This window comes from Apteryx mantelli, chromosome 9 (genome assembly GCF_036417845.1).
Source record: "Apteryx mantelli isolate bAptMan1 chromosome 9, bAptMan1.hap1, whole genome shotgun sequence".
Taxonomy (NCBI): Eukaryota; Metazoa; Chordata; class Aves; order Apterygiformes; family Apterygidae; genus Apteryx; species Apteryx mantelli.
Genome location: NC_089986.1, coordinates 25,552,268 through 25,575,633, shown reverse-complemented (window position 1 = coordinate 25,575,633; position 23,366 = coordinate 25,552,268). Strand labels below are relative to the sequence as shown.

General features: G+C 46.4%; 1 protein-coding gene across 1 annotated transcript in view; it reads left to right on the top strand.

Annotated features, from left to right (window-relative positions):
- Nucleotides 1-23,366, top strand: part of ST6GAL1 (ST6 beta-galactoside alpha-2,6-sialyltransferase 1) — a 61,589-nt gene that overhangs the window by 2,263 nt on the left and 35,960 nt on the right. The gene's annotated exons all lie outside the window — the stretch shown is intronic.

Here is a 23,366-nt window from a genome sequence, read left to right as displayed (position 1 = left end):
GCTGTAGCTGAGCTTAAAACTCTTCTTGCCAAGGAGACTGACACCTGGTCTAGCGAGCTGCCACGTGTCAGCTGTGCTGCAGTCATCGACTGCATGTGTGTCTGTTTCCAGCAAGGTTAATTTTCTTAGTTTAAATGGCCATAAAACAGGATCTTTTCTCTTCTATCTTATTCCTGTGCAAACAAATATTTGTTGATGAGGCTTAGATAACAAGACTGCATGTTTGGTAACTACTGCTTGTTTGGAAATACTCTGTAAGTTGGTTAAAACCAAATTGCAGAAATGGAGGCGTACTATCACTGACTGAGACCTAATTTTCTGGAGACAAATGGGGCGAGTACTTGAATCTTGGTTTGTAGCAGTTGCTAAGAGTACTGTAGCGGTTCGGTACTGCAGGAGCTGGAAATGCATGGGAGGAGACTAGAGTTCCCAGTATGACATGGCAAACTGGATGCAGCCAGTGGTGTTTCATATCTCTAGTGCTCTCCTTGAGACTGTGGCTCGAGAGGTACTTGGCAGAAGTGGGATTACTCAATATTCAAAGGCTTGTTTCCCTGCCTATCTTTGAGAGGCTAAATGGCCCGCTGAAGGGCAGACTTTTGCCAAAGGTGGCACAAACATGACGCCACCCATGCAGGTGTCTTAACCTTAGATAACTGTGAAGCACAAGTCTCTTCCTGCTTCAGTTTTGCTCCCGGCGGGAGGAAATGCAGAATAAGTGCTGGCCAAAATCCGCATCAGGTTCTCCTGCCATTTGCGCTCAGGCTGGCGCGGCTGGCTGGCCCTGAGGAGAGGTCTGAACTAAAGCTCTCCCCCCTTCCTCTGCTTCTCCTGACCCACTTGATCTGTTGCCTCAGCAGCTTTTGTGAAGGGATGGAAATGCTGCAGTAGGGTCGGAGTCTTTCACAGGAAAGTCTAAGCTTCAGGCTACTATAGTGCTAGGTAAAAATATCTTTTTCCTATTCTCAGCTCATCATTTATAAGGATCATGAGAAAAGATCTGACAAAATCGTTTTGATGATGTCTTACAAAATGCACAGACCTTTCCTGTGGTCCTTGGATTTGCCGGGGTAATGTAAATCAGAATTCTGCAAAGGATTAGCAGTCAGAGAGCATTATGACTCAATTTGATACTTTATCTTAAACAGCCTTTCTTAGATTGCTGACCTACTTTCACTGTAACTGCTTCAGTGTGCACGGGCTTCGTTTCTGAATCTAAGGTGGTATACGTCCTTCCGAACTCCTGGAGATCTCTTCATGTTTGGAGAACATTTCCTTTGAGATTGCATACAGACTTACTAAAATTCCTGATTGCTATGGATGTGCTTGAAGCTTGTGCCACTTGATTGGCAACTTTTCTATTAAGTGCTAGTATAAGTGATTCCTTTGAATGTTCTTTCAGTCGGAAATGGGCTGATTATATTGATTACAAAACTAGAACATGAAAGAAGACACTTTCCATATAAAGTGCTCTTAGATGTTTAGGCCAGCAGGAATCATTGTGATCAGATGTTCTAATTACTCAGGTGATTAAAACCTTGAAATACTTTATATATTTAGACCACTTGCTGATAGGTAGAATTAAGGTTTGTTGTCTTTCTAATAGGTGCACTGCAGTTCAGCCTGTAGTGAAATGTGAACCCCAAGCTTCCTTCATGAAGTCCATCCCAGTGGTTCACAGATTGTACTGATGCAAATGCAGGTCTGATTAAGTTTGTAATGTTTAGACTGTGTTCTGCTCACTTGATCTTTGGCAATATTTTTGCTTGCTAAATTATTTGGCCCTAGTGTCACATCTTCTCTCTGTAGTGCTAGATTACTGTCTTCCTCTGGTTTAGGTGCAAGTGCGCGTGGGCATGACCTAGTTGTGCATTGACATAGGCTGGAAATGAGAAGAAGGTTCTTTCTATCGGAGTGTTGACATTTCAGATCAACCTTTCAGTAGAAATAGCTGTAAACAGCAGCAAAGCTGCTTTGGAGATGGACTGTTACCGATTTGCGAAGGGTTTTGTACAGTGTGCTGACCTGCAGGAGAATGGCCTTTGTGAATGAGGAGGTCCTTTCCAGCGTTATGTTCCTGTTGGCTGGAAGCCTTTTTAGTTGTCATGCTAACACATTTTTAAGAACTCTGTTCTTTTTGGAAGCTCTCCTATGAACTAGTGTACCTTGTAGTACCAGTTTATCACTTCAGAAATTCACTCAGGCACCCAGGTCACCAGAACATGGCCAGCAGGGAAGAGAAAGATGACAGAAAAGTGCTGTCAGGAAAAGCTGCCAAGGCCAACTTCAGGGACCAGGACATAGTCATGGTAAACTCCGTGCCGTTACCTTGGGGCACTTAGCAGATACTGAATAATGACCAGTCTGTTAAAGACAGCGGGAGCAAAAGGCTGATCACAGGTATGGATAATTCCACTGAAGCCTAAGCAGGGTTGCAAGGTTCCCGTCTGATCGATGGGGACAGCCGAATTACTGAGCTGGTTTTGTCTGTTAGCTCAGCTGCCTGCTGCCGAGGACTGCGAGTGCAAAGCAGTCTATTCCTTGCTAAACTTGAACATCCTGGATCCTCTCTGGGGGCTTGGTCCTCATCTCCTGACAAGAAGCGCTTTGATGCGGTGGATCGGAGCGTGTGCATCTCTGCCATTTTGGCAGTTTACTTCTCCAAAGGGTGATTTTGTTTGTTTATTAACTTTCCTGTCTGTTGACATTCACTTTGTAGTGGGTGAAATGTTTCTGCTCTTCTGTCCCTTTTCCATTTCCATTAATAACTCTAGGACAACCTGTGCAGAGTTTTCCCGAGCCTCAACCAAATGAAACTGGTACAATTCCTGTTAGTAAGTGACAGCAAAAGTCGACAAAGTTCTGGTTAGCTTTCCTTCTGCCGCAGCTTGGGAAGGCAATGAACGGTAAGAAATACAGCAGCTGTTGGCATACGTTTCTAAGAAGACCCTTGGGGCATTGATCTATGCTCAGTGTCACAAGAGAACAGGACTCTGCAATTTATACTTGGATGGGGAACTGGCAATGTTGGCTTCCTCACTGAGTAAGGGGAAGCCCTGCATAAACAAGCCTCTGGGTATTAAATCCAGTCTGGTCCTAAGAGTTATCAGGAGCTCATTTCTGGAAGAAGTGCCAGGGCTGTGTGGTGGAGCGCCTTTGTGTAACACCCTTGTGTCAGTCTTCTGGTTTCTGTCTGTGTAGGCTCCGAGTGGTGCCTTTGCTTAGCTCAGGGTTTGCAGATATCTCGGCAGTGTTTGGAAGCTGCCTGCCGAGTTTTTGCCCTGTGTACTTGGCTTTGGGTGTTTCTGAAGTTGCAACTCTGCTAGCAAGTTATCAGATGCTGAGCTTAATCATTTGCTCACTATCTGTCCCTCAGAAGTTATCGTAACCTCTGGTTTTTGGGTTTTTTTTTGCTTTTTTCAACAAAAGTTGCACAGAAAGCTGCAAGATAACATCTTGCTTATTCTTGTTTCCTCATACCTTAAACGCCCATTGGGGAGATCTTTATTTAAAATAGAAACAGATTGCGCAGCGTATCCCCGCCTTTAACCAACAGGAGGTTGAAGGGCAGGGAGGCCTCCAGCTCTTTGCTTTTGCTCTTGTGTCCCAGGAACCTTTGCCTGGGAACGGTACCTCCATAAGTGCAGAAGAGTGCTGTACTGTGCTAAACTTTCTGTGCACCCTTGATGTGTGCTTCCTCTGGGAACCATCAGCTGCTGAAAACTGAACTCAGCTGCCTTGGTTCTGCTTGCTAATATCTACCCCTGCACTACTGCAACAAGCACCTAAATTGGGCTAAGGAGCTGATACCCCCCCCCCCCAACTTAAATTCTCATTCAAGGTTTCATAGAGATAAGTTCATGCAAATAAGTTGATAAGCTGATTTATCTCTGTAAAAATGTCCTTCGGATCACGGTTACAGCACAGAGCTGTTGGTCCTGCACAAGACTGTGGTTGGCATTTTGCTGTTGAGCAAGACTGAAATACATGATGGGAGGACTGGGCTTTAGTATGCACCTTTCTGCCTGCGTTATGCAGACCTCATGCAGGAAGGATTGGCTTGCGCAGAGCTGCTGAATGGGCTCAGGCTGTTTGCAGAGAGCTCCGGAGCTGCGTTTAGTGCCATGCCTTTCGGCGCTTTCCTGAAGCATTTAGAGGCTGGACCTGAGCGCGGGCTCAGTGCTGTGGTTGGCAGTGGGACTATATATCTCCTGGCAGAATTGCCGTCTGCTCGGGTACTCGGGCAAGCGTTTGAATCTGTGTTGTGTGAATGCAGGAGATCTGATCCCCAGATGAGTGATTATTAACCTTGGTGGTCTTTGGAAGGGGCCCAAGGACAGCTGGAGTCTGCACCAGCCAGAGGGTACAGCCAGCACAGGCGTGTTGCAGGACGATGCTGTTCCCAGTCATCGTGGTCCCTTTTCCCACAGCACCTGGAAGCGTTTTGAAACCTTACCCAAATCTACAGTGCAACTTCTAAATACGTATTGACAGCTGCTACAGACTGCTTGTGGGAGAGCGACTGAGCAAGATCCAGAGACGGTGAGCAGCGTCAGCATCCCTAGCGACATTAGTTGTTGCCTGCTTTCTGCTGCATAATTTGGTGGAGAGGGTCATCAGCTGAGCAGGAACAAGTGAGGATACTGGTATTCTGCTGGGCCCAGGCCCTCGCCTGGGACAGTGGAGATCAGCAAAACTCTCTTAGTTCTGGCTGTACAAAGTTTATTGGCTGAAGTACTGAGCTGGAGACTGGCCTGTCAATCTGTACAACTATAAAGTGTTGCAGAAAAATTGAAGTTGTTGACAGCATTAATCAAAATTTTAATATGCTTTATGGCTTGTCTTTTGTGCCATTATAATACAGCATTCACTGACTGGAAAATCAGAGGGGTTCAAAGAGGCCTGCCTACATTCACTAGATTTTCTGGAAATACCCGATGTGTACCAACACAGTTTGCAGTCTGTCAGAAAAATATGTTGACGATATAACAATGGGATGGAATGACAATAAAAAATTGTCACGGCAATCTTGCAGCAATAATAACTATTTCACTAAAGTGGATCTCTCAGAGACTAAGAGATCTGTGGTCATTGTTTTCCCCCTGCAGATCACTAATCTTGAGGAAATGCTTTTATCTTGAAATAGCATTTAATTCACAATACCAGAATAACAGTTTCTCTGTTTTTCTAAATTTGTTTATAAGACATAACCCTCAGAAAAGGCTCCTAAATGGAGGATAATGTAGAAATCCACATGCCTTCTAAACAGTAATTAGGCACAGAGCATCTTAAACCAATTAATTTGCAAAGAATGGATGCAAATTGCAAGGCTTCCAGGGGCTTCTAGATCTTTGACACGGTCAAAGTGTGCTTGAAAATGTACTCTGATAGATCAGAGAAGAGGTCTTCCTGTTATCTGAGTTGCTTTGTCTATCAAGAGTATTTAAGAATTTGAGTTAGAACTTTTAATTTTGGACTACATTTTTCAGAGCGGACAAATAATCGCTCTGCTCACTGGGTTATTTCTGAATGCGTGCCATTGGTGTGGTGCATTGAATTGATGTTTCAAAGCTGCTCCTTTTGTTTGTCTTACCCAAGTGAGGATGTTCCCTTGTTAGCTAAATTGGGATGTTAGGGTTTCATCTTTTTTTGAGGTATTTGGCCTGTGTTCTAATTAAGAAATAAAAGTTTAGTTCTGCATAAGATTTTACTGCTCTCCAGGTCTGGATAATCAGGGTGTTAGTTCTTCATTCTCCTTATGACCTGATGCTAATCCTGTGACCCTTTGTGCTTGCAAGGGATCTTATGGAAATTAGAGATCTGGATGTAAAAGATTATAGTTTTTGGATTAAAACTATATTTTATATTATTTGTACTTTCAATATAAATATTAACCCAGCTTTTATTTCCCTATTACAGATTCAGTATAAAGAATTGTGAGGGAGCTGGGCACATCATAACTGAGATCCATCAGCAGAGATGTAAACCTTGTGCACTGTCTTCTCTGTACCGATTTTTCACGGGCAAGTTTGATTGAAATACTGCATATGCTTTATGAAAGCCTGGAAGGTGTTTCATGGATCTTGCTTTCTTCCAGGACAGATATTGTGTCTGAATTTAAAGTTCATTTCCTGTTAATAGTTGTTCTTGCAGTCTTGAAATTCACTTTCTACAAATGTTTATGCCAATAAAAGAGCAGAGCTTTCCTGGGGAGACTGTAAAAGAGTAACCAGTTCTGCTTTAACAAATTCCTTCTGAAACTTGATGGAATTTACAGAATCTGTAGCTCTGCTTACTAAGCTGCCTTATGCCTTTTTGGGTAAAACGCTTTCTGGAAAGGAATAGCCAGTAAGTCATATTCTATAAGTTACTTTCAACAAGCACTGGTGGGACAGGTATTCCCCCCCTCCGGCAAAACTCCCCAAGCAGGGCAGAATCCAGAGAAAAAAGTAAACTGAGAAAATCCATACCAGGCCAAATGAAAACATTTTTTCTTCTTATGTATTTGATTTTCCAGGATTTTATTACCCAGTACTTCACAATCTTACACTTCCCTCCTTTTAAAGGGACCTTTCCCAGCTTTGAAGAAGGAATTTTGCTTTTGGCTAGCCCATAAGCATATAGACCTTTATACAAAATACTGACAGCCTATTGGTGTCATTAAGGGGATGTCTGCAAATGTGTGAGGATTGTGTGAAGGAGGGATCTGAGAAGTAGATTTGGTATTAACCAGTGCAAACGTAATGCAAGTGGGCAAAGTTGCTTGGGATTTAGTGCAGCGAGGCGAAAAAAACAGATTTTTTCCTTTTTCTTACTCCCAGTCTGTTGACACCTTTTAGGGTTAAATGTGGCCAGTTGTGTTGTGGAAGGAACGGTCATTGTAGAAGGCCAGAAAAGCACTGACTCAATAAAGGCACGAAAGGGGAAAGATGACCCAGTGAAGATACTGGGGCAACAAAGGAGGATATGCATGTTAAGGAGAGCTTTGTGTTAACCTAGAGAAGATCACTGTTGATCTGGAGAAATCTTTTGGACCAGAGAATATAGAAAGAAGCTGAGGACAAAATAGTCAAGGCAGCAGGTGCTTGAAGGCATCAGAAACGAAAAGCAGATTAGGCTGAAAACTACAGAGGCATGTAGCTTCAAAGGAGAGCTTCTTAGGATTTTGGAGATGATGACATGCTTTTGGATGCTGGGAGGGAAAGCCGTTTTGGGTAAGAGAAACTGTGGATAACCTGAGTGTAGTGAGGGAGAAGACAACCATGTGTGTACTAGAAAAACACCAAAGACTGATGGTGGAGAAAAGGAAAGGAACATACAATAAAGATGGTATCAGACAGTGTTCTTCACGGAGCTGCTTTGTGGAGAAAGGCCCGATCGTGAAAAGAAGTATGGTGGAGGATGGAGCTGTCTTCAGGAATAAGAGAAACAAGGGTATTCGGTGTAGGAAGGAGTGGCAAAATGGATTTAAGATTGAAAAGGACTGTCCAGCATCAAGGAGACAAGTGGAACAGAGAAGGGGTTCAGCTTGAAGGAAAATGGAGCAGAGATGAAGCAAATAGTCCCAGGGACATGTTTTGGTGTCAGGGAGAAAGGGGAATCCCAGGAGACAGAGGGGATTGATGGAGAGAAATGTTATTTATGCCTGTGACTTGCAAAGGCTGGTTTTGAGAGATGTGGGAGTGGCAACCTGGAAAAGAAGAAACAGCAACACTGGAAGAACACTTTAACTCAACAATGAATTGCATGATGAGTTAGTCAGACTTTCTGTTTATGATGCAAGTTGGTGACTCTGAGATGGTTGGAACTTTCTTGCTCTTCAAACTTTAATGTGTGTTTAAAGAATAACTCTCTGAAACACATGATGAATAGTTCACCTGTGGATTGAAAAGCCTGAAAATGTAGCCGGCGCTTGGCTTTGAGTAATGGCCTGATGGTTCTGTTTATGGACCTTCACGGTGTTGACTGTGCTGAGCCTCGCTGCAAAACTGGGCTTTGTAGCAGGGGGTCTGAAAGGTGGGATGAGTCCTAGGGAGATGGGAGAGATGCAAGGAAGGAATCCCACTTTATTTAGGTTTATCTGCTAATTTTCATAGCAGTTGCTATGTGCTCTTTTATTTAGTTCCTTTACAGTCTAGTGTGGGTGTGGCCTGGGAATATTTTAGGTATTTTTGGATGGAGCTCAGCAGTTTTACATGTGGTTAGGAGCACCTTTTCAAAAACAGAGTGATAACTACTCCAAAACTGCACTTGAGGTAAAAATTGAGTTCATTTAGAAATGAGACGTAGCTCCTTTCTGTCTTTCCTCGCTCAATTTTGGATGCTGCTTCTCTTTTCAACTTTTGCTCTGGCTAAGTGCGGGTGATATGGAGGTCCTGTGACTCTGTTCTTGCTGTGATCGTGATCCCTGGCAACCAGGGAGAAATCCCAAGAACAGGTTCTCATGACCATCTCTATCAGGTTTGTAGTTCAAAATTCACATGTGTAACCAGTCCATTTGAGAGTCACCAGTCTGATTTTGACTGAACCCTGGGGAAGGGTTTCTGACTGGGGTTTTAGAAAGATGAATTCACCTTTGTGCTTCGTTGTAGTCTCCAGGTAAATCACTGTGAAAGACACCAGCATTGTCCATCTGAAAGTGGGTGGTGTTTTGCAGTGAAATACATGCTTTAAGGTTGGGAAATGCTCCTCATTATTATGGTAATGTAATTAGATAAATATTTGTGGACTATTTAATTAGATGGACGGATAATCACATAGTTACAATCTAAGGAGAACGATTCAGAAAGGTCAACTAATTTAATTAAAAACCTGAAGTCATAAACCTGTGTTAAGCCTCAGTGTGGACACTCTTAATTTAATTTAGGTTAATTCATGCTGGAAGAGCATCTGCTGCTGTCTGAAGACCTCACTCTCTCTTCCCAGCTCCCATCCGCGCTGTCTTGCTGTTCCCCTGCCCACTTCTTGATCACTGCACCTCTGTCACTCATGGATCCCCCGTGGTTGCTTTAACTCACCAATCTGGAAGAAAACCACCCTGGGGTGTGACGAACCCCATCTGTGGCTCACAGGGAGCAGCGTGAGCGTGCAGTGGCCACGAGCATGCGTCATTGTCAGCCCCTGTGTCCCAAGGACCGTAGCGTGCACGCTCGTTCCCGTGCGCGGCATCTCCAGTCACCTGGCGCTCGGAGGGCTCAGCGAGGCTGTGATTACTTTTGGAGAGCCTAGCTTGGCATTTCTACCCTAAACTCAGCTGCCTGAATTTCAGCAACCGCAGGCTGATGCTGTTGGCAGGGATTTCATTGCTATCTTTTTCCATAGTTGGCTCATTTTAATAAAATAAAAATGCTCAGGTTGTGCAAGGAGGTAATCATGTTCTATTTCTCCCAGTCTGGGCATACCCCACAGGTATTGCCTATTTGAATACTGTGTGTCATAATCTTGCAATTATTTTTAAGTGTTTCTTAGCTCAGCAGCCTAAAGAGCATCTTGCAGGCATGCCCAGAATACCAAGTCTGTACACCGTTTTTCTTTGCCCAAATGCCAGCCTAATTACGTGCTCCAAGAAACCTTCTCCCCCTGCCGGTATTGCTCCTCTTAGCCTTTTGCCCCACATACTTAAAAAATTTTTTTTGTTTTAAACAGGTACCAGATTCTGATGTGTTGGAGCCCCCACAACTCCTGTCAGAACATAATGTGGTCTGCTCCTAAGCAGCTATCTCCTAGGAGCTGGCTCACCTTTGGGTCTCTCTGGTCCTTGGGAGCCTCTGAGCCCACACACATCCTTTGCCTTTTTCTCTTAGATTTCATGAAAACAAACTCTAGAATTAAAGAAATGTCTAGACCCATTCTTCTCTTCTCTGTAGTTACACTTCCTTCCTTTCAAAACTGAGGTTAGCTATTGTTACTGTGAAAAGTAACTTTAATGAACTTTTTATAGGCAGTTACCTTAAGACTATTAGGTATGTGTTTGTATCGAAAGATAGGTGTACCAGTCCTTATGTATTTCTTTTTTCCCCAGGAGAGTTTCTTTCCCAAAGGTGATGCTGCAGGCCTGTCTCTGAGCGCCGGACAGAAAGCTGTCTTGAGCACTGGTTCATGCCGTCTTGGTCACAGTGGGTAGATAAGGAAGCAGAGTGGGTGGGTTGTATAAACTATCCCCTTACAAGGGTTAACCAAAGCCTGGAGGAGAGAGGCTAGGGAGAAGCTACTTCTGTATTATTAACTGAAAAAAGCAGTTTTTCACCTCTGATTTGGGGAAGTGGATCAAGGAGGCTGAGCTTGAAATGGCAGTACTGTTCATGCTTGTAGTGCCTCGTCTGTGGAAGGTAGCGAGGAAAATTGTTTCGCAAAGCTGATAGGTCTGAGAAAAGGATCCTAGTGGGATATTGCCCGGATGAGGCTGCTTCTGGGTAAAAGCAATTGGCTTAGCCACGATTTGCGTAGATGGTCTTTCTTCCTGGCCTTGATGCAGCTCCCACCTGAAATGCGGATGCCGTGGGAGCTGTTGTGTGGGTTCAGCTGCCCGGATTGCGTCCCACTGGGAGCCTCTTCTTGTGAAGCGGGAGAAGAAGGTGCTGCTTGAACTTGCCTTCCTAATGGACAAGTTTCCAGTCCTGTTAACGGGGAGGTGGTGGCAGTAATGGGAGATTTCTTAGCTGGCATATCCTATTGCTGTTACAGCTAAAGTGTGCGCTTTCCCTGGCTTGCGGCAAAGATAGTAATCAGTAACGAGCGTTTCAATTCCAGCCCTTGAGGGTTGTTCCCAGGTGACAGAGGTTAAGGTCTCGCAATCTCGGATGTGCCAGGCAGCAGTCGCATCCTCCCTAAATTCCTGCCAAAGGCACTGCCTTAGTGCCTGCGCTTCTCTCTGCTGCTTGGCCTCTAAGCCTCTTCTCTGCTCCCAGTGGAAGAAGGATCCTGCCAGTTGTGTGTTTTGTCCTGAGCCTGCAGGCTAGCTAGTCTCACATGTGGGTTGGCATGCTGTGCACAGGCTGGTGTCCCTATGAGTGAATCGCTGTCGCGCTTGCTGCTGGTTCAGCACAAGCTCAGTGAATACTTCCTCTTCCGTTCACTCGTATTCAGGGGCTGGCATCTGAATTTCTCTGTCTTCTGCAATGCCATTGAATTTGTCCAGTGTTTGCAAAGACCTGTTTCTCTAAGGTGGAGACTGTTTTTCTGTCTAGGTGTAAGCTGCACAGAGGAGGGAATGTAGCTGGCGTGAATTGCAGCAGTCCGCAGTAGTCCTAGGCGTGTCCTAAAAGTTGCTTTAATAGAGAGAGAAGGGGTCTTTAATGAAAACGAAAGGACTTTTGTAGTTCGCCTTGCAATTTCTGCTTTCTGCTCGTCTAGTTTCAGCAGTGGTTGGTGTGCCAAGTCTCTTTCTCGAGCAGGATTGTGAAGCGATTGAATTGAAGTAAAGGTGAGCAATGGCCTCTTGAGCTGAGGGCATTAGGCCAAGCAAAGTCGCATCCCATCAAAGTGAATGTAATGTGCGTGTCTTTTTTTTTTTTTAATTCCGTTTTGTAGCAGAGGTGTTATTCTAGTAGTACCTGGCACTTCAGAAATTTAAATATAAATGCAACAGTTTACCTGGTATTAATGGGAGGCTTATCAAGTAGTACTGGTCCTTGTGGAGTTGTTAAGCACTCAGACATGGGTCTTAATAGCGCAAGAGAAGGGCTGTAAAGTCAGGTGCTCAAAATGCAGGATAGACTAGTATTTAAGTCATTTACGTAGCCCAAATCCATCTTTTAAATGTGTGCTACAGCTTCCAATTATGTGATTTTACAGTTTTTTCCCAGCTTGTCAGTACCTTGCTCGTTGTATAAAATGAGCGGGTATTTGTTTTGCTTTGTTTTTTCTTCTCGCTGCTCTGAGACAGTGCTCTATTCTCTGTGCTCTTAAGCCCTGCCCCAGGACACAACCATAAATTCTCCAATAAGCTTCTCTGAGGTGTCCCTCGTGAATGTCTGCATACCCGCATTCATAATGCATTGGTAGGAAAGCATCTCGGTACAGGTGGAGACACCTGCGGCACGCATAGGGTACCCAGGTGATTTTGGGTTTTCTGCTGGGAGATTGTCAGGACCTCACACCTCTAAATGCGTAGTGCTTAATAATCTCTGACTTCCGTGGAACTCTGTTTTGGTGCTGAGCACTCGGCCAACGTGCGGACTGGATCGTGGGTCTGACCCCGTGCAAGAGTCTGACAATAAGGGATATGAAAATTTGATTTTCAAGATGTTTGTCTGGTATCATAGCAGTTCTAACAGAGGTGCGGCAGGAATCACTTCTCTCTGGCAGCTTTAGTTTGCCTTTGCCCTGACGCTTTATTTGGCCTTTATGCCTTATTTGCTACACGCTTAACTTCTTCAGTGAAAAAACAGGAAGAAGCTTGCTTCTATGTTCTCATTTAGAGAGCACTTCTGTTGCATGAAGGAAGTGTCCTGTGGCAAAATGAGGCACAGGATTATAATGTTTATCAGATTTTGGGGTAGGGGAGGGAGCTATTCTGTCAGGCGTTGGGCTCCAAAGTCCACCATGCAGATTTCTGCCACTTGAGTGACTGACGGGCACTAGCAATGAAACACTGATCCTCTGTATAGACCATCAGTGGGGAAGATAAGTTGATCTGAAGCTCCGCAGTACTTCATTCTGGTTCCTAGCAGAGCCATCTTTTGGTCTCCATGTCCCACTCCCCCAGGTCAGGTAGTCCTATTTTACTCGGGCATCTTCATTCCTCACATCTTCTCCTTCTCTGATGGACCTGGCAATCCCTGTTTCTGTTGTTTGTCTCCCCCTAACCTCTAGTGCCCGTTTCACTTCTTTCCCCGTTGTTCCCTTTGGTCTGCTGCCCTGCCTGAGCCTCTGTTTGGCTTCTTTCCTTCTGTATTTGAATTAGAAAAGCTGGTAGAGGAAAAGTACAGAATTGTCTGCAATCTCATTTAACTTTGTGTCTGGTCGTCGCCTGGTCCTTGGAGTCTGTGCTGCAGTTGCAGGGAAAGTTTTGCTCGGTTCTGGGATAACCAAGTGGTGATCAGTGGGTGCAGCTGCCCTTGAGCTCCAGTCCAGAGGTTACGGGCTCCGTGTTCCTTCCTACACAGCATATGGTCCAGGGTACCATGACAAGCTTGTTAACTGACTATGTGAGTTTTGGGTCTTCAACTGATGATGAAGTAATCATCATGATGAAGGTATATATATTCATTTGACCAAGTCTATTTGGTTTGAAGTGATTCCAACTCATGGAACTAGGAAAATATATATATATATACACACACACACACACACACATACACACATATATATACATACACACACACATACATACAAATTATGTTCCCCATGATGCAAGGATTCTTGCAGACAATTTCCCTGCTATATGCCAATGCAGATTATCCCTGTGATCTGTTGTACCCAAGCTGCCCTGTGGACGCTCAGTTAGCATAGTGAGGAGCGTGCTCTGAAACCATGCAGCGAAAGTGGGCCTTCCCTTCCCTCGGGTGCTGCGCTTGCGCTAGGGTTAAAGATTGGCCGTCTCTCTCCTTTGTCCATGTCGTTCTTGGTTGCACCATGTGCGCCTCTGTGACCGTGTGTGCCTTCGTGGTCTGACACATGGCATGCACATACCAGCCATAGGCTGACAGCGTGCAAGCTGCCGTGTGAGCTGGGCTGAGTCATTACGAGCTTGGGAAGAGCTTTCTACTTAGCCTCGTGTGAACAGCTTTTACTGAGATGCTAGCTACAACCACAGGATAGTTTTAAAAGATGATGTTCAGAGAGTGCTTCCCTGTCATCTCGGAATTACTTGTGCTCATCTCGCAAATGCTAGCGTGGCTGCAGGCTAATTGCACTATATTTGCAGTCTTAGAAAGGTTCCTACATGTGTGGCTTATTCTCCCTGACCTGAGCAGACCTGATGCCTGATAAAAAGGACAGGCATCCTTTTATATTATATTATATCCTTTTATACTATAACACATCCATTCGAGGACATTCCTCTCTGCACAGTGTGTATAGCTGTGCTTGCTGTTTCCTGGAAAATTTTCTCTTGATTGTCATACGTAGGTGCTGCTTTTTTATTGATGATGTAGATGCATTCAGAGTTCATCCTGAATGGGTAATTGATAGCTGAAGCTGTGCGAAGTCTAAGCATTGGCCAAAGAAACGATCGCTTGCTGAGAGTATTCAGGCTTTTAGGGGAAAAAGCGTGCTTCAAAACAAGGCTGCTAATCTGGGAATGACATTTTTGCTCCATTCTTTATTCTGACTTGAGGCAAATCACCTTGCTTCTTCGTGCCTCCATAAAATGGAGATAGCTCTTTTCTATCTCGCTAGGGCCCTGTGAATCACAAAGAGATTCTGTGGTCTTCTGAAACTGTAAGTGTCTCTTCAGAGAAGCATACCATTTAATTCTGCCACTCTGGGGTTTGCCTGGGGCACTCCGTGTGTTGCTTTGCCGGCTGCTGTGCCAATGTCAAGTCCAAACAAGGATCGTTTTGTTGGAGATGGGGACTGTGTGGATCCCCTCTAGCTCCAGTGATGCCACGTTTTGTGGCCCGTGTCTCAACAGGCCTGCAAAGGACAGGAACCTGGAAGGGTCTGAACCTTGCACTTGGGGAAAAAAAGCGGGAGAGCGCTGTTCCTTTAGTGGTGCAAGTTGTAACTGCTGAGCAAAGAAGGACCAAGTTGAATGCATGGTGCTTTAGAGGTCTCTTCCCTTTCACAGAAACATAACTCTAGGTGAAATTAGTATATTTTCACTGGCTCCCTTGCTTCACTCCAGTTTGTGGCATCTCCTGCCTTCTCTATAGACCCAAGGTTTTATAGCGCTAGTCACCAGTTGTTCATCCTTTTCATTCCAAGCCCCACAGGCTCTTTCCCCTCGCCTGTGGTGGACTTGCTGACCTGGTGAAGCAGATAACTTTCTGCGATGCCTCAGTTCAGTCTTCAAGTCTAAGCGTAAACGAGAGTAAAGGATTTGAAGATCCCAGCACACCAAATTCTGTCCTAACAGCTGGCAGTTGAGTATTTTCTGGTTTTTGCTCTCTGGCAGGAGACCATGTAGCTCGAACAACTGTGTTTATATTAATATCCTCTTAGCCAATCCCCCTCCTCTGTGTCAGCCGCTGGAAAGAGAGAGCGGCTGGTGTGTTTGACCTGGAGGCATTCTTGGATTGTGCGCTGTTTTTCTGGTAATGGTTTAATGATTTTCTATTTAATTGTAATTAACCTGACAGGGTTTTGATTATTATGTTTTAGAAGAATTGTGGTGGCAAGGGCTTCTAATTCTCGGATGAATCAGCATTAACATTGAAGCAATAAACAAATATTTCTTCTCCCAGAATACAGAGAGCAGAAGGGTTTCTTCTGTCAGAGGGACACTTGTTTGTGTTGCAGCTGGGTAAGGTGGAGGAGGCATAATTTTTCACCTGTAGGAAGAAGATAAACTCTTCCTGCTATTCCAGATTTCTGCTGGCTGCTGGTAGGAGGGATGCTGGAAGGGAAAGTGGAGGCTTGCTGCTTTCTCTCCCTCCTCTTGTTCTGATCATCAGTAATTGCTGTGACTATTAGTGCCACATACCTGTCGCATTGAAGCCTGAAGGTTCGTAGGGTATTGGCTAATTTCCTCCAAGTGGATAAACTCACCTGAGCAGGTACTAGACTGTCGGCATCCTCCAGTATCTGTCAATGCAGACCCTCTGTCTGGGGAGGGAAGAAGAATTAACAAACAATAAATTTGTCTACTCTTGCTCACCTTTTTTCTGCCTCTGGAAGATGGAAGGATATGCTTGAATTGGTCGTGGTATTCAGAATAGTCCTAGAAGGGCTTTGGGGAATTTTATAGCACTGTTTTAGGGTAAGAGGGTGTGAGTAAACTTCAAATTTCTCAACTTGCTTGACTCTGGCATCCTCGATGGTAACCTCCCTTCTGATAACTGTCTTCTGGTGGTGCTCGTGCTTGCCCTGCAGGTAGCTGTATGCCCCTTTTGAGAGCAAAACTTTCCGCACTGTGTCAGCATCTGGCTAAGCAATGCCTAAGGAAAAGCAGGATGGTGCCTGTGCCTATACTGAATGAACGTGCAGCCGAGCTTCCTGGTGTGCTAGCCTTGGGTCTGCGGGGTAAGCTCCAGGCAGGTTTTTGGAGCTTTAGCTTTGGCCGGGTGCTCTGAGGCGCCTTTCGTACCCTGGGAAGCCTTGGCCTCCGTGGGAGGCTCGAGCGCCGGCTGCTGCCCTGCTCCGCCGTGGGGCTGGACGGCTCCGGCACAGGCGGTGCGGAGATGGGTCCTGTGCTAGCTGGGTCTGGCCAGGCACCCCTCCCCTGCAGCGTGCGGATCCGGGCAATGGCTTAAAAATTACCCGGGACAAAATAGTCTTACCTCCGAGCTGTCTGTAGGACCTCCTAGTGCCTAGGGAGGATCTGGTGATGGTACTGGTAAAGTACCAGCAATTCATCAGGCAGCTGATGTCAGACTGGGCCACTGTGGTTTTGGGGTTTTTTTTTAGCTTGTCTATTTTTTTTTCTCCCATCTCCTACTCGATGTTAAAAGAGAAGGGGCTAGTTCATTTTCTTTCTCTTCCAAATTAAAGCCTCTTGTTCCTTCCCTTCCCATTCCCCTGTTGAGGAGCTGTACTGCAGCTAGTCCTGTCTTGCGCTCTTTGGCTGAGATGTCCAGCGTTAAACCCCGCAGAGGTGATATGTCGCTTTTGTTAGGGGAACAGAATTAACCCTCTTGTGCCAGCTGCGTTCCCTTTGGCTCCACGTATCCTGTTGCAGAGCTGTGTATTTCCAGTATAAAGCAACACTGTTGTTTTAAATCAGTGCTGCGCTGTGGTGTTCCACCCTGGTGACCTTGCAGGCTTGGGTTCTTGAAGACCAGGGAGTCGCAGGGGACGTGGTGTAAAAGATGCTCATTATTTTAAAGGAGGAAAATATGCTGCTTTGTGGAAGCAGGTCGGGCTGCCGGGAGTCCTCTGCACACAGCTGAGCTCTGACTTGGCGAGCGCTGGCCTCCCTGCGGCCTGGGAACACGCTGCCCATCACTGCTGACATCGGGAGTGGACCCGCTCTTGACCCCAGAGTTGGGGTGTGTGTGTGTGTGGTTTTTTTTTCTTCCCCCCCTTCCTATCAAGTTCTGTAAAGCAGAATAAAGGGAGCAACTGCGTGAAGCTGTCTGTTTTGAGCAGCTGCAGGCTAAAATGGGGACGGAGATGTCTGTGCTTCAGCCCGCAATTGCTTTGTGTGGAAAGGACTCGAGGTTTTCCTCCCCTGCCGGGGGGAGCAGGAGGAGAGCTGCCTTGCAGAAGGCTGCTGTAAGGAAACAGCTTAACTGTAGAATGCCTTCTGCCCAGAAAAGTAGGAAAATACTTTGGCAAGCCTCACAAAAGTGAGGCCCTTTCTTTCTAAGGCTCAGTAGGTGGTTTCCTAACGTTAGCTGTTTTATTGACAGTCTAGGCCGTGTCTTATCAAGTAGATTTGTGGCCTTTTCCATGAGAGGTGGCAAAGAAGATGAAAAGTCTTCTGGACCCCTTACTGCACTCCAGATGAATTAGGCTTCCCCCCAGCCCCTGGGGATCCGTATCAAAAACTGTCAAAAAGAAATAAAAATTGTGCTTGAATGAGCAAGAAATAACTCAGACCTTTGTCTCAGCCAAATTCACCCCTTGCGTGGCAAGAAGGGTAGTGTGCAAGCCATGCCTTTCTTAAGACTTCGGGGACTACTGCGGGCAGAGCTTCTCCTCCTGCACCAACATAAGTGACCGTTGGGGGTGACAGTGCGGTGCTCCCAGGTGTGTTGGTGCGTCCCCTGGAGAAGGAGCACCTTTGGGTCCGTCACAGCCATTTACACCTCTGCTGGGGGTGCAGGTCACCTAAGATAGTGACATAGGGGTGGTTGTATCTGTTGCTGTATGGTGTGAGGAGTAATGAAGCTGGGTGCCCAGTGCAAGTGTCCTTCAGGGGGGAAGCATCTCCCTGCTGGAGAGTTCAGCAGGGGGAGGCTGCTGGGCAGGAGCTCCCTTGACTTCCTCCCCACATGGGTGATGCTGATTCCCAGCCTGCACGTTAGCTTTTGCCTCAGCAGAAAAATCTTCCCTTTTTCCCTGTCCTGACAGACATCTTTCCTAGCAGCCTGAATCACTTTCTGGGTGGTGTCCACATCTCTGGTCAGCATCTGTCTGTAGGTCTGAATGAAGACTGTGTCTCAGACTGCTCAGACGCAGGAGCTAGAACACATCATTTTTTTGTTTGTTTGTTTTGTTCCAGACTGTTTTACTGACTTTAGCACAGGGGTAAGTATTTTTTTTGGCTTGTCCCCTCTTGCATCAGCAGCGCTGTATTGATGAATTGGCCAAATCATTCTCATGCTGGTGGCTTGCAAGACAAGTAAAGAGGATTCGAGCCCTCATGAGGGAGGCTGCTCCTCCTGTGGCTCGCAGCTCCTGACAGCCAGTTCAGGCACTGTGCTTCTGCCTCCGTGTCCCCAAGAAAGCACGGCTGGGAAGGGCCAGGCTGCCAGCAGTGTGCCTGAGCAGGCAGCCTTGGTGTCTTTGCTGTCAGCACAGAGCTAATGAACTGGAGCAGCGAATGGGGTGGCTTTAAAGCCGTGTGCTTATCTGTTTTGCTATCTGGGCGTGAAAGGGCTTAAAAACATATTGGGAGACGCAGGAGCCAAGCCTCCAGCGTGGCATGTGCATTGTTGTGCTGCTGCACCGCAAGGCGGGTCTGGCTCTGTGTCCTGCAGGGCTTGGGCTCGCCGGTCCTGCTGCTGCCCTTCCTCTCAAGATTCAGATCGGCTCCTTTCCCATTTTTGTTCCTATGATTTCCTTCCCAGGTGCTCTGTTGTATTAAGTGCACGTCGGCTTGCTCCTCTTACCTCCTGGAGATGTGGTGGATACCTCTGCTGGCTTTGTGCCCTGTGAGCGGGGAGGAGAAGGGAGGTAGCTCAGCAGCTCTGACGGTTCGAGGCTGGGCCGGAGCGCTTCCCTCTTCCAGGCTGCAGCTGCCTGAGATCCACGTGTGCACGTTTGGTTCCACACCAGAAGCTGGGCGTCTCTGGCTTTGAAGCCTCTCCTAGTTTGCTGTTCAGTCACGTATAAAGGAGGACTCAAAGTAGGGGAGGGAGGGAGGGGAGGAACCAGATGCGGAATGTCATATGCTTTTAAAAATAATGTTCCTGGCCGTGTGCTGCTGGGACGTGTCTGTCTCACTGTGTGGCTAGTTGACCTATGTGTAGGACTAGCTCAATTTTTTGTGGTCCTCTCCTCTGTTTCCTCTTCTGTTCAGTCCTTTTCTTTCACTTAAAGGTGTCTTTACTTACCATCCATAAAGCCTTATGTGAATACAGCCTGTAGCAAGGGGTTCCTGCTAATTTGCTGAGGTTGCTGGCTGGGGATTTCCTAGCATTGCGTATAAATGTGTTAGGGCTCAGACTCACAATTACTCATGCAGTGTTCCCATACTACACTAAAATTCTGCCTGTGGGCTGCTTATCCGAATTACCTCACCCAAGGGTGACTTGCTGCGGTTGTTTGCTCTGATGCCTCAGCTGGTGTTGGCTGAGGTGGATCTTGAAGGTGCAGCAACCCAAGGATACCACTGTTGTTCTGAAGAAGCATTGCTTTCCTTCCCTGCCATGGTATGCCGCGATGGCGTAGGGTCCTTGGACTCGGCCAGAGTTGGCAGTGGTGTTTGGGATGTCATCGTATTAGGACTCTAACCTGTGAGCACTTTGATTCCCTGCCTGATAGCAGAAAGCTGAGCTGCTAGACGCCATCGGTCAAACGTATGCCAGGCCATGCATGTAAACTGGAAACTTGCCCCAGGCAGGATAATTATGGGAGGAGGCGTTTTTAGAGCAGGCTGTATGCACTCACTTGCTAAAATAGTCTTGTGATTAATATCTTATTTAAGAGGATTTTAGAACACGTGCTGTAGTTAGACTGCGTTTCTTGTAGAAGTAGGGTCGAGGTTAGAAATAAACTCTGCCAAGCACTTGTGTGCTTTCCAGCAAGGGTCGCTCCTCAAGGGCAGTGCGTTGCTGCTCCGTGGCATCTGTGTATGCAGTGAGTTTTGCTGTTACTGCGGACCCCTGACCCTCTGGACCATTATGTGCTTCACCTCTGTCGTTTATGTAGGCTGCATCCCTGAGACACCCTTAAAGCCTCAGAAGTTCAGTTCTAAGGATAATTTCTGTTGTTCTGTGCTGTAGTCCTGGGCATAAGCATCTCTTCTCTCTGGCCTTGGGTCCTGATTTTAGACTCTTGGGAGTTCTACAGCCAGCAGATCTTTGCCAGCAGATCTTTACCAGCAGACTTTGCCTTCAAAACTGGGTTTCATGGCTTGCTTCTCCAGGCTCTGTTTAAACACAGCTTAGGTTTAAAGATGTTGGCTGCTCAGTCATTGGTCTTGCCCAGGACTCCCTTGCCCGTCGTATGGGCACAGCCACAACAGCAGTGCGCACAGGCTCTGTGTGGTTTCCCTGTCTGTGTTGCCTTGTGTGGTCCCCTCTGTTATCTTTGGCTGGCAGTTGTAGTTCCAAGTCCAGTAGCTCCTAATCAGTCTGACTGCTATGGCTGTGTAACATCTTCCTCTTAATTTCTTTCCTAGGCCAGAGACCTTGATTAGTAGTGAGCTGGGGGCATGACGAATTGAGTGCGCAGCTCAGATGTGGCTGCTCGCAGCATAAGGCCGCATATATTCAAAAGCATTGCTATTTGCGCTGGAGTTGTCTCCTATCGCATGCAGAGTTGGGAGGGGATAAAGGAAAGAGGAGGGGTTCTCTGCTTTCCCCTTGCACCTATTCTATATTTCCTTTTTAATGCAAAAAAAAAATATATTCAGCTCCTTGTGGAAGCCTTTGGAGATGTTGGTATGTATTGGCTAAACTCCAGAGAAAAATGTCTAAGATCCAGTGGTTATTCTGACTTGCATAAAATTAATGTAAGATAAGTGCTGGGGTTAATTCTGGCTAGGCCTTTCCCCAAAGCCCTTCAGGGATGTTGCTGGTGGCAATGGGTTAGAGTATCAGCTGGCTGCTTCCTAAGCTGACATCTCTGCTGAACACACCTGACGGCCTGAGTGCTTTCACTGTTGGTGCCACTTGTTATTATTACTTTTCCCCCCCCCTCACTCCCTCTCTCTTTCCCATTGGCATCCTGCTCCTTAGCCCAGCACTGCAAGTGTTCACTAACTGTCTCCTTGGATGACCAGCTAGTCCAAAAGATTTGTGCCACGCATTGAACAGTCCTTGAGCTCTGCACTTTCGCATTGGGCCTGATCATGCTGCAAATTGTGCAAATGCCACTACCCTTTGGTGTACAATTTGCATACATCACTTAAGCAAAGCAAGGCTCTTGGGTAACCTGAGCCCAGACAGGGAGTGGGGAAGGTGACAGGCAGGAGCCCTCGGAGTGCACCGAACTTTGCTTGATCCCATTCTTTGTTTAACACCATATTCTCCTGCACCGGGAAAAACAAAAGAAAGCAAATCTGGTGGGGGGTGAGGGTAGAGGTGACTGCAAATAAAAGTATTGAGTTTATGCCTGTCATCTTGTGTGAGGAAGGTTTGAGAGGACTTCATTGTATAGCTGCTTGTTTAAATCCTTAGCTTCCTGACATCAGGAATGCCGGATGAGGGGTGGCCTCTTTGCCCCCCTCCCCACTTCCTTGTCTGTTGGAGTTATGCTAATATTCCCTCCCCTGGTTAAAACCTGAATCTTTAATATGGAAAATGCATCACCCTTCCTTCCCATCTGGCCAGGGAACGCTGCATCTTCTCAGTGTTGTATTACCTTTAGCATTGCAAACTGAAGTGCTTCGGCAGCAGTGGTGGTGGTGGTGCTCCAGCAGCCTGCCGACCCGCGGGCTGGTGGGTTTTCCCGCACAAAAGCGGCTGAACCTTGCGCTGGTGCCTTCCTGTTGCCCTGGTGTGCTGTGATGGGGCGGTAGGTCCTGGGCAGGATGGGGAATGCACTGCTGGAGGCAGGGGGGTGGAGAAGAGAAGGGGCACGGCAGACCGGCTTGGTCTTCCTGGGCAGCTGTTGGTATGTCATGGGGAAAGAAGGAAAGTGGTATGGAGACAGTTTGGTTTCTGCTTGGACAGGGTTGTGGGTATAGACTAGAGGGTCAAAAAAGCACATGAGCCATTGTGCTCTGCCACAGGAAAAGCTTTTGTTCTTTTGCGCGCGCCTGGGGGGTGGAGGGAGGAGAGATGGATGGACGAACATCAAGGGTTTTCTTTCTTCATGATCTCTTTGGAAATTCTGCGCTCACTGACAGAGCAAGTGCCTTAGGGTGTGATCTCAGGCTTGCTGGTGAGGGAGCAGGATCCTACAGGCCTGCACAATGTGTAGAAGTGGGGCTAGTACACTTCAGGGAGATGTAGGAACACAGAGACACTGTATGTGCATGTGCAAAGTATAAATTTTTCAACAGTGACTGAGTATTATTCAGGCTTTGATTGGAATGCTAGACTTGGGAATAGCTGGGGTTTAAGACCAGCTCATCTCTAATGCACAGCTTTCACTTATAATGCAGAGAGATCCCTTCTCTTAACATGCCTAGGTCATACCGAACAAAGAATTACCTTGCATTTGTGCTGAGAGAAAGCCTCTAGCTGCTTTTGAAATGCTCAGAAGTCTTTCTGTTGAAGAACTAATAAGGTTTCAGACTATGCAGTCCAGTTAGCCCTGGCTTGTAATGTGCAAAGACTGCTGGTAGGGCTGAATATTTGAGAACTAATAAGGTGATTTATTTGGTCTGCATCTCTCAGTCTGCACGATTTTAGTGTCAGTGTTTACACTGTGTGTTTAATTCTGACATACCTGAAATGGAAAGGGGGCTTTTCTCTTTCCGCTTTTGGGCTCACCCAGAATACTCAGTGCTCTATGTGGTTGTCTGTCCGCAAGTCTCTAACCCAGCTGATTTAGAAAGTTCAGCACCTTCTTTCCGCTCAGCTTCTTGCGGCTGGGCAAAGCCCTGCTTGCCGCATGCTGGAGCGGCTGCCTGTTTGAGAAGAGGGCCCATTGCTGCGTTTGGTCTGGGTGGTCAAAGGCAGAGGAGAAGCACAGCCATGCGTGAGTGAGATCAGTGTGGTGCGTTCGGGTTTGGCAGTGGTTCTTAAAGGTGGGTTTCCTGACCAGTCAAGCACAATCAGCAAAACCTTAAACCAAATACTAAAATGCCGTTCCCTTTAGTGAAAATAGGATGATTCATGCATACCACAGGCCTGTGTGAGGTAACGGAGTGGTTAATTCTGCATGCTTGATTCTGAGGTGTGGTGCCAGCATATCTGGTTATTTTTGGCACATCTACTTGTTTTTGTCTCCCATATGCTTTAGAAATGGCTTCACCAGTGCTATCA